Source organism: Ovis canadensis, chromosome 10 (genome assembly GCF_042477335.2).
Source record: "Ovis canadensis isolate MfBH-ARS-UI-01 breed Bighorn chromosome 10, ARS-UI_OviCan_v2, whole genome shotgun sequence".
NCBI classification, from domain to species: Eukaryota; Metazoa; Chordata; class Mammalia; order Artiodactyla; family Bovidae; genus Ovis; species Ovis canadensis.
The window spans coordinates 45,718,861-45,728,911 of NC_091254.1; positions in this window are offsets into that span (position 1 = coordinate 45,718,861).

Sequence of the window (10,051 nt, forward strand, 5' to 3'; positions counted from 1 at the left end):
GCCTGGAGAATCCCATGGACAGAGGAGCCTGGTGGGCTACAGTCCATGGGGGGAGGGGTCACAAAGAGTTGGACGAGTCAGACATGACTGAGTGCACGAGCACACTTGTACACACACACACACACACATGCACACTACCTATAAGAAATGACGTTCTTTAGGTTCAGTAGGTTAGTTTGGAGACTTGAATGTGTTGTTTACTTGCTTTAAACTTTCCACTGCAGGCAGGAGCAGCCACCCCACCATCCTGACTAGTTAATATTCTGGTTGCCCAGAACCTTGCTGTAAATTGTGCAATGTGAATTCATGTGACCGGGTGGGGTAGCTATTTCACAACTGCCTGCCAGAGACAGCTGGATTTCCTACTTGGACTCTGTCTAATCCCACTCAGTCAGATAATTCATCCCCAATCCCACAGTTCTCTGGAGACGTGTCTCCTATAAGACCAACTGTCTAACGCCAATGACTGAATCACCCAGAGATCCCAACTGCAGGCAACAACTTGCCAACTTGCACTGTTTATTTAAGCACACAGGGATCTACTGAAATGATAGCAGGAGCTCACAGCTCCAAAAAAAAAGCCTAAACAAGGCTCAGGTTCAGAAAACAACCAAGAACCAGGGGGACTCCAGAGATAAAGTCACAGCAACACAGCTACCATCGTGCAGCACAAAGGGCGGAGGGCATGGCCTGCACCAGTGACAAGTGGCCTCACGGTCCCCCTCCTGGCCCGCTCTGGAGTCCAAGTCCAGGACTGAGGTTTGATCAGCTGACCGGGATCACATGCCTGCCTGCAGGAGGCACCAGGAGCAGAAAGGTGGACCTTCCTAGCATTCTAGAGAGATAACAGGCACTACCTCCCCCAGACAACACAGAGAGTTCAAAGTCTCTCAGGAAGTGACAGTGGATGTCAGACACACAAAATAAGACAGACAGGTCCTACACAGTGCACGGGGAAATTGAGAGAAATGGCATTTGGGTGCTGACTTTGCCTACCTTTCCCTTGAAGCCAAACCCTGGAGGTGTTCAGTTTTCATTTTATTGAGGGAAGAGAGAGGCTTCGAAAGCCAGGCTTAGTCCTTAAAATGGTAATGTGCTCTGTGTTCCAACCAGCAAAACAAAGCAAATCAAACACTGATTAAACAATATGCACCTTCAACAAAAATGAACTGGTTTCTGGACAGGGTATTACAAAAACAAAAACGTGTTATTTTGAAAATGGACAAAAATAAAATTAAGAAGAAAGCACATTTTCCCCGTCTTTCCTGTATCAACTCTGTCCTTGGGTAACCAAATGGAAGGTCACAGTAAGTCTCCTTCAAAGGAAGTATCCTGATTGAAAAAGAATGAAGGAATGACAGATTCAGAATGACCATTTTGCAGATACTCACAAATAAGTGGATCCATGCATTGTATCAATGGCCACAAACATCGCAGAATGAGAGCCTGTTAGGTACAAGCATCAGTTTTTGGCTGTGCCAGGTCTTAGCTGTGGCATGTGGGCTCCTAGTTGCAGCATGCAAGGTTTAGTTCCCTGACCAGGGTTCAAACCTAGGCCCCTTGCTATGGGAGGGTGGAGTCTTCAACAGCGGACCACTAGGGAAGTCCAGGCATTAATGTCTTTTTATGGAAGAACATACCACTGATAAGGGGATCTTCCCCAAAAGAAGGAAGCAGAATCTGAATCTGATCAAGTTCACAGACTCAACTAGCAATTTACAGGAAATACAGGGTTGAGAAGGATGTGTTAATCTACACCACAAAGATGTAAACAGTAAAAACTAGACTGTGGGAAACCAGAGAACAAACAACTTGGTTTCTTCAAGAAATAGCAAGAAAAAGAAAAACAGGAGATAGAACCATAAATCATGAAACAGTTGACACAAGAGCCAATCACGTGTGTAAGTTACTTGGATCTGATTCAAACAAAACAGCTTAAAAAAAATTATGACAACTTTTTGGACCTTCGAAAATCTGAATACTGACTGATATTTAACTGTAAGGAATTATTATTAATGTAAGTATGATAATGATAGTATTGTGGTTATGTTTAGCTTTATAAACTGAAATATTTATACCTATAAATTATATCTGGAATTTTTTTCAAAATAATCTTGAGGGGAAAGTGGGTAAAAAATACAGATGAAATAAAATTGGCCAAGGATAAATTCTGGAAGTTAGATGAGGGAAACATGCGATTATGTTGTATTTTTCCATCTACTTTCAGGTGTTTGAAATTTTCCGTAATAAAAAATGTAAAAAGAAGAATGATGCAAAGCTTCTTGGGTCTTATTAGTTTCCTGTGTCTTCTATTAAATTTTCATAATATGCCTCAGTTCAGTTCAGTCGCTCAGTCGTGTCCAACTCTTTGCGACCCCATGGACTGCAGCATGCCAGGCTTCCCTGTCCAACACCAACTCCCAGAGCTTGCTCAAATCATGTCCAGTGAATCGGTGATGCCATCCAACCATCTCATCTTCTATCGTCCCCTTCTCCTCCCGCCTTCAATCTTGCCCAGCAGCAGGGGCTTTTACAAGGAGTCAGTTCTTCGCATCAGGTTGCCAAATTATTGGAGTTTCAGCTTCAGCATCAGTCCTTCCAATGAACACTCAGGACTGATCTCCTTTAGGATGGACTGGTTGGATCTCCTTGCAGTCCAAGGGACTCTCAAGAGTCTTCTCCAACACTACAGTTCAAAAGCATCAATTCTTCAGTGCTCAGCTTTCTTGATAGTCCAACTCTCACATCCATATGTGACCACTGGAAAAACCATAGCTTTGACTAGATGGATCTTTGTCAACAAAGCAAGGTCTCTGCTTTTTAATATAATGCCTACTTAAAAAAAAATTGTTTGTTTGGCTGCACCAGGTCTCATTTAGTTGTGGCTCTTGGGATCTTCACTGGCTCCTGTGGGATTTCTGGTTGTGGCACACAAGCTCAGTTAACCAGCAGCATGTGAGACCTTGTTTCCCTGGCCAGGGATCAAACCTGCATCCCCTGCATTGCAAGGCAGATTCTTAACCAATGGACCATCAGGGAAGTCCCTGTAGTGACTCTTCTAAGCCACAGTGCCAAGGGGAGGAAGGCTCTGGCTCTGCTTCTTGTTCTGATCTTGTGACTTTCTCATGTGATCAGGATCCGGCGAGATGCAGGTGGGATTAAGGGTAGCAGTGTTTCCCCGTAGCTAACAGGGATCCTTTGGTCATAACTTCTATGATAACTATGATTATGATCACTAATGTGTATCAAGTATATTCAATATTTTGTGAAATAACATTCATTAGTAATGCTAAAAATTAAATAGAGCACTTTAACACCAATGTAATTTTCTGTTCAAATGGAAAGTCTATGTATTAATCAAAATGATTTGATTTAGGGTCATAAGAAAAGGAATGATAGAAATGGATTATAAAACATTAAGTAAGAATCCATGAGTCCATAAGGATACCTTAAAGAGGAGGAGAAATTGGGATGGGGGTGGGGTGGGGAACCTGGCCTTTCAAAATTTGTCAACCAATAAATGCAGAAGGAATAACAAGATCACAATTTTTCAGTCCTTTCCTGTCCCCGATGACCATGTTATAAATGACTGAGACAAAGATTTTTCGTGGATGCTAAAACCTCTGGGTGAAAGATTCTTGAGGAACAGGATATACATGGGGTCTCAAACTATTACTTCACCTATTGTTAATTATTATTAATTACAAAAAGAAAACTATACTATTACAATGGAGAGCTCTGGCGGCCATCACTTGTCAACAAATCAATCGCAGTTAGTAACACCAATAAGTGGGACAACCTGACCTCATATGGCTCCTGGTATGACACATAAGTACATATATCATCTTTGCAGACTTCTTGCCAAAAACATTTATCCTGAATCTATTCATGAAGAAATAAAGGCAGTATGCTGACAACTGGTGAATTTCATGAAGGTTATGCTGGGTGTGCTATTTTTTTTTTTTTTCTTTTGGCCACAACATGAGGCTTGCGCGTTCTTAGTTCCTCCACCAGGGATTCAGTCTAGGACCGCAGCAGAGAAAACCCCGAGTCCTAATCACTTGACCTCTAGGGAATTCCCCTCTATTCATTCTATTTCCCTTTAAGTTTCAAAATTAAAAGTTGGAGGAAAAAACAATATGGTTTCTGTTTCACAATGTTTATATACAACACAGAAAACAGACAAAAAAACAGTGGTTGAAGTCTTTACTTAAAATCAACCCATCTCTCCAAAAGTAAATAAGCCTAGCCAAAGTGAAAACAGAATTCCTTCTGGTCCCTCACTGATCTGAAGCCATACCCTCTATATGACTTCTGTTTCATCACAGAGATGAACATATAGCGTTTTCTTGTCTCCACCAGGTCAAGAAAACAAAAAGAAGCAAAAAGACAAAGTACAGCAGATGAAGCACATCTACTGGCTCCAGAAATAAATTCAAGATCTGGGAGCAAACTAACTTTTCAAAATTTGATTTTTCAATATAAAAAAAACCCTCCTGAAATTCTGTTAACAAACCTAACAGTAAGTTCTAATATTTTAGTAATATTTAAGGGGATGTACTACAACAAACTAAAATTGTAGGTTTTTTAAAATTTGAAATATTGTTGACTACTACATTATGTTATTTTCAGGTGTACTACATACTACATAATAATTTATTTTCATACGTTACAAAATGATTATCATGGTAAGTCTTAGTACCAATCTGTCCATCTGTAAAAGTTATTACGGTGTTATTGACATATTCTTTATGCTGTATATTACATCCCTGTGGTTTATTTATTTTATAACTAGAGGTTCAGTTCAGTTCTGTTCAGTCGCTCAGACGTGTCCGACTTTCTGCGACCCCATGAATTGCAGCACTCCAGGCCTCCCTGTCCATCACCAACTCCCGGAGTTCACTCAAACTCATGTCCATCGAGTCGGTGATGCCATCCAGCCATCTCATCCTCTGTCGTCCCCTTCTCCTCCTGCCCCCAATCCCTCCCAGCATCAGGGTCTTTTCCAATGAGTCAATTCTTCCCATGAGGTGGCCAAAGTATTGGAGTTTCAGCTTTAGCATCATTCCTTCCAAAGAAATCCCAGGGCTGATCTCCTTCAGAATGGACTGGTTGGATTTCCTTGCAGTCCAAGGGACTCTCAAGAGTCTTCTCCAACACCACACTTCAAAAGCATCAATTCTTCGGCGCTTAGCTTTCTTCACAGTCCAACTCTCACATCCATACATGACCACTGGAAAAACCATAGCCTTGACTAAACGGACTTTTGTTGGCAAAGTAATGTCTCTGCTTTTGAATATGCTATCTAGGTTGCTCATAACTTTTCTTCCAAGGAGTAAGCGTCTTTTAATTTCATGGCTGCAGTCACCATCTGCAGTGATTTTGGAGCCCAAAAAGATAAAGTCTGACACTGTTTCCACTGTTTCCCCATCTATTTCCCATGAAGTGATGGGACCAGATGCCATGATCTTTGTTTTCTGAGTGTTGACCTTTAAGCCAACTTTTTCACTCTCCTCTTTCCCTTTCATCAACAGGGTACTACCTCTTAATCCCCTTCACCTCTCTTGCCCAACCCTCCAAACTCCTCCCCTTTGGTGACCAGCAGTTTGCTCTCTGTACCTATGAGCCTATTTCTGCTTTTTGTTTGTGTTTGTTCGATTTTTATATTCCACAATAACTGAAACCTTATGTCTTTCTCTGACTTCACTTACCGTAATACCTTCTGGGTCAACCCACATTGTCACAAATGACAAGATTTCCTTCCTTATGTGGCTGAGTAGCATTCCATTATCTTTGTGCATTCCTCTGTTGATGGACATTTCAGTTGTTTCTATGTCTTGGCTACTCTAAATAACGCTGCAGTGAACATAGGAGTTCACATATCTTTTCAAATTTTTGTTTTCTTCAGAAAAATACCTGGAAGTAGGTTGCTGGATTGCATTTGTTGTTGTTGTTTAGTTGCTAAGCCATGTCTGACTCTGTGACTCCATGTTCACCTGTCCACCTCTGTCCATGGGATTCTCCAGGCAAGAATACTGGAGTGGGTTGCCATTTCCTTCTCCAGGGGATATCATGACCCAGATTCTTTACTGCTGAGCCACCTGGGAAGTCCTCTGGATTGTATAGTAGAATAATAACCTTGTCATGTAGAATATTCTTGGTTATAAGTTTTTTCCTTTCTTCACTTTGAATATATTCTCCATTCTGGCCTGTAAAGTTTCTGCTACAAAGTCAGCTGGCAGTCTTATGGAAGTTTCCTTGCATGTAATTAGTTTCTTTTCTCTTGCTTCTTATTTATTTTTTGGGGGGCCACTTCAGTTATAATGTGTCTTGCTGTGAACCTCTTGGGGTTCATCTTGTTTATTACAACTGACTCTATGCTTCTTAGACCTGGATGTGTTGCTTTCCCAGATAAGGAAAGTTTTTATCTTTTTTTTCTTCAAATAAGTTCTCTCTCTTTTCTCCTGGTGCCACTGTAATGCAAATGTTAGCATGTTTGATATTGCCTCAGAGGTCTTATTAAACTGCATCAATTTTTAAAAACTTTCTGTTCAGTTTTTGGTTATTTCCACTGCTCTGCCTTCCAGATCTCTGATCTATTCCTTTGTATCATCTAATCTACTGTTGATTCCTTCTATTGTTACTGTTTTCTTCAGCTCTATTTGGTTCTTCTTTTCTAACACTTCGCTGAAAATCTCACTATGCTTATCAGTTCTTCCCCATAGTCTGTATTTTTAAGGTCATTACCTTAACTCTGTATCAGGGAGATTGCATATGTCCACTTCATTTAATTCTTTTTCTAAAGTTACGTCTCATTCCTTCACTTGGAACACATTCCTCTGCCTCATTTTGCCCAATTTTGTGTTTATTTCTGTTGCATAAGTCAGCTCCTTTCCTGACCTTGGAGGTGACCCTATGTTGCCGATGTCCTATGGGCCCAGCATGCTCCCTTCTGGCCACAGAGCTCTGTGCTCCAGGTTGTCCCTATGTGGGCTGTGTGCCCTTCTCTTGTGGCAAGACTGACTACTGTAGGTGTGCTGGCAGGTGGGGCTGGCCCCTGGCCCACTTGGTTTTGAGGCTGTGCCTTGTGCAATGAGCTGCACCCAAGGGTAGGCCTTCCACGTGATTGGATGTTTGACCCATACAGGCGCAGGGTTGCTGCTGGCCCACTGGTAGGTGGGGCCAGGCCCCTGGCACTAATAGGCTGTGAGAATTCCAAATGATGCCTGCCAATGCTGCTGTTATCATGACAGAGCAAGTTCTCCAAAGTGCCAGCCATCTCCATGTCCAGGGGGAGTCCCAGCTGCCTCCTGCCTCCCTGGATCCAAGATCAGCAAGCAGGCCTGACCCAGAGTCCTTTCAAATTGACATCTACACTGGGTTATATACACCCTTTAAGAGAAAAGTCTGTTTCCTATAGCTCTCTGGCTCTTCTGAACATAAGCCCCACTGGTTTTCAATGCCAGATGTTCTGGAGGCTTGTTTTCCTGGTGTAGGTGCCCCATGCTGGCAAGTCTGATGGGTGCAAACTCCTCACTCCTTGGGGAGGATCTTTATAATTGTGATGTTCCTCCCGTTTCCTCACCAACCTCTGGGTGTGAGTCCTGACTGTACTGTATCTCTGTCCCTCCTACCTGACTCATGCCTCATGCTCTTACTTGTGGGAAATCTTTTCTGTTATTCTTCAGGTTGTTTTCACAGGTACTTGCTCTGTAAACAGCTGTAATTCTGGCATGTCCATGGGTACATTCAGGGTCTCTGTACTCTGCCATCTTGGCTGCCTCCCAAACCAAAGTACAGGTTCTTAATTAAGGATTTATGGTGCATGAAGGAACCTGAATTTCATTTTGAAATCATGAGCTAAATAAGTTCACTGAAGTATCAGTTTTGGTTTTGCTTTATTAGAACAAGTCAAAGCTTTGTTAGAGTCACCCAATTGCAGATTCCAGTGTTAGATTATACACTGTATTGTCTGTTTCAAAAGTAATCTACTTGTTCAGGCTATCTTCTATTCTTGCAATGTCTATATTCCAAGGAATAACAAAATGCATGAAAGCACTGGTTATATTTGTCTACTAGTGAAAGAGGGATTATACCCAGTGTAAAGAAACATTGATTAAAGTGATCAGCCTGTCATACGTATTTTATACAAGGATAGGTGTGAAGAAGCATGTTCACTCAAAGAGCCACCCTGCAATGAGCCAAACAGTACTCAACTGTTTGCCAACCCACCCAATACTTTCAGACAGTAAAACCTGCAAGTTCCTTTATTCACAGATATTTTAAAAAACATAACACAGAACTACATTCTAGTCTCATTAAGTATATCTTTTATTGTGAATTTTATTTTAGTTAATAAGTCAGGCAGCAACCTGTGAACTCTATTGTTAAGACGCCTCAAATACTAAACTGATTCCTTAAGAAAAATCACAGCATCTAAAAAAAAAAAAAAGCCTAACTGAAGAGCCTGACACCTAAGCAAAGTTAACTCAGAGGAACCTGCAGTTTACTCTTATGAGGGAACCCAAATTATCCTAACTCCAGGTAAAAACTAGGGACTGCAGAGACTAAGAAATAGTAGCAATTATTTCAGCACTGGGGTACACCCGAAGAATTAACCAGTGCTGACAAATGTCATTAATATAAAGGCAGAAACAAGCAAAGAAAGGAAAGCAAGCATATAAATCAGAAAGCTTTTCAAAAGTAAGCAGACTTTCTGGGATCCACCCGACTTATCCTACTGGGACTGAGATTCAGACTGATATAAACATTTCCCCCTAAAATTTCCAGGTGATTTTACACACACCCAGGGATGAGGATCATTGGCATAAACACAAAGAAGGTTAAAGAGGAAGGGGTGGGGGGCAGGGGGTAGGAAGCAAATGACCTTCAGAAAACAGGCACTAATCATGTCCATTTCTGTGTTTAAAGCATCAGCTTTACCATTTAGACTGTGTTCATTAATTTCATAGTACCCTCTACTGGTCAGGAAAGGTATCTAAGATTCTTCAACTAAGGTACAGAAATCTCCAACTTTTGTTTACACTTAGCTGAAAGAGAACACGTTTAGAAACAAGTGCACCTTCATTATTTCTATATTTTCTCATAATTTAAGTGTAAAGTGGGGTGGCAAAGACTGTGCTGGCAAACAGTTTTACACTTGATCTCGACAGTCAGGAGCAGTTTTTACTCTACAATATTCAGTAGTATCCCTGGCCTCCAAGCACCAGATGCCAGCTGGAAACCCTTCCCCGGAGTGGTGACAACCTAGACCTTCCATCGATGTTGTTCAATGACCCGCCCCCACCTCCCAGAGCGGAGGGGAACACTGCCTTCAGTCATACATCAGTGACTCACACAATAAAAATGTTCCTGAGAAACAGATAATCTTTAATTTCTGTAAACTAGGTTCATAAAAAATAGCTTATTAAGAACAAACCACCATAGGGAAGATTTCTTTTTAAACAAACTATCATGGAATTTGTTCATGGATAGCATGTCTATGTACATGAATGATCTTATGTTTTTAAACATCTTATGATACATAAATCTATGCAATACTATAGTTTAAAACTGACATCTCCTGGGTGTTTAAGTTTTCAGTTTAAAGATAAGACCAAAATAAAAAACCTGAAAGAATCAAAGAATATACCTATAATTCTAATGTAGCATCAACAAACCAAGCATTATTCTTTTGAGTATTAATGGACTATATTGAAACAAGGTAAAATCTAATAGTCTTGTTCTGTCCTTACTTTGAAATGTTGCCCCTGAAATCAATTATAGATGTTTATTCTGAAAGATGCAATTATAAAGGTTGCAGGCTCAAAACTACTCAAAATTAAATTTATGGAATAACTAGAAAATAGGCTGATTTGGAACCTGTGCATAGTTTTATAATACTAATTAGTAACATTTCTTTAAAGACCTAGAAAGCTGTTGTTTTCATATAAATAAGAAGTTTTAAAACCAACTCCCTTGAGTGCTTTTAATTATCACATAAAGCAATGACCCAAATAATTTCAAATGATCACAGATGTTTAGGCAACAC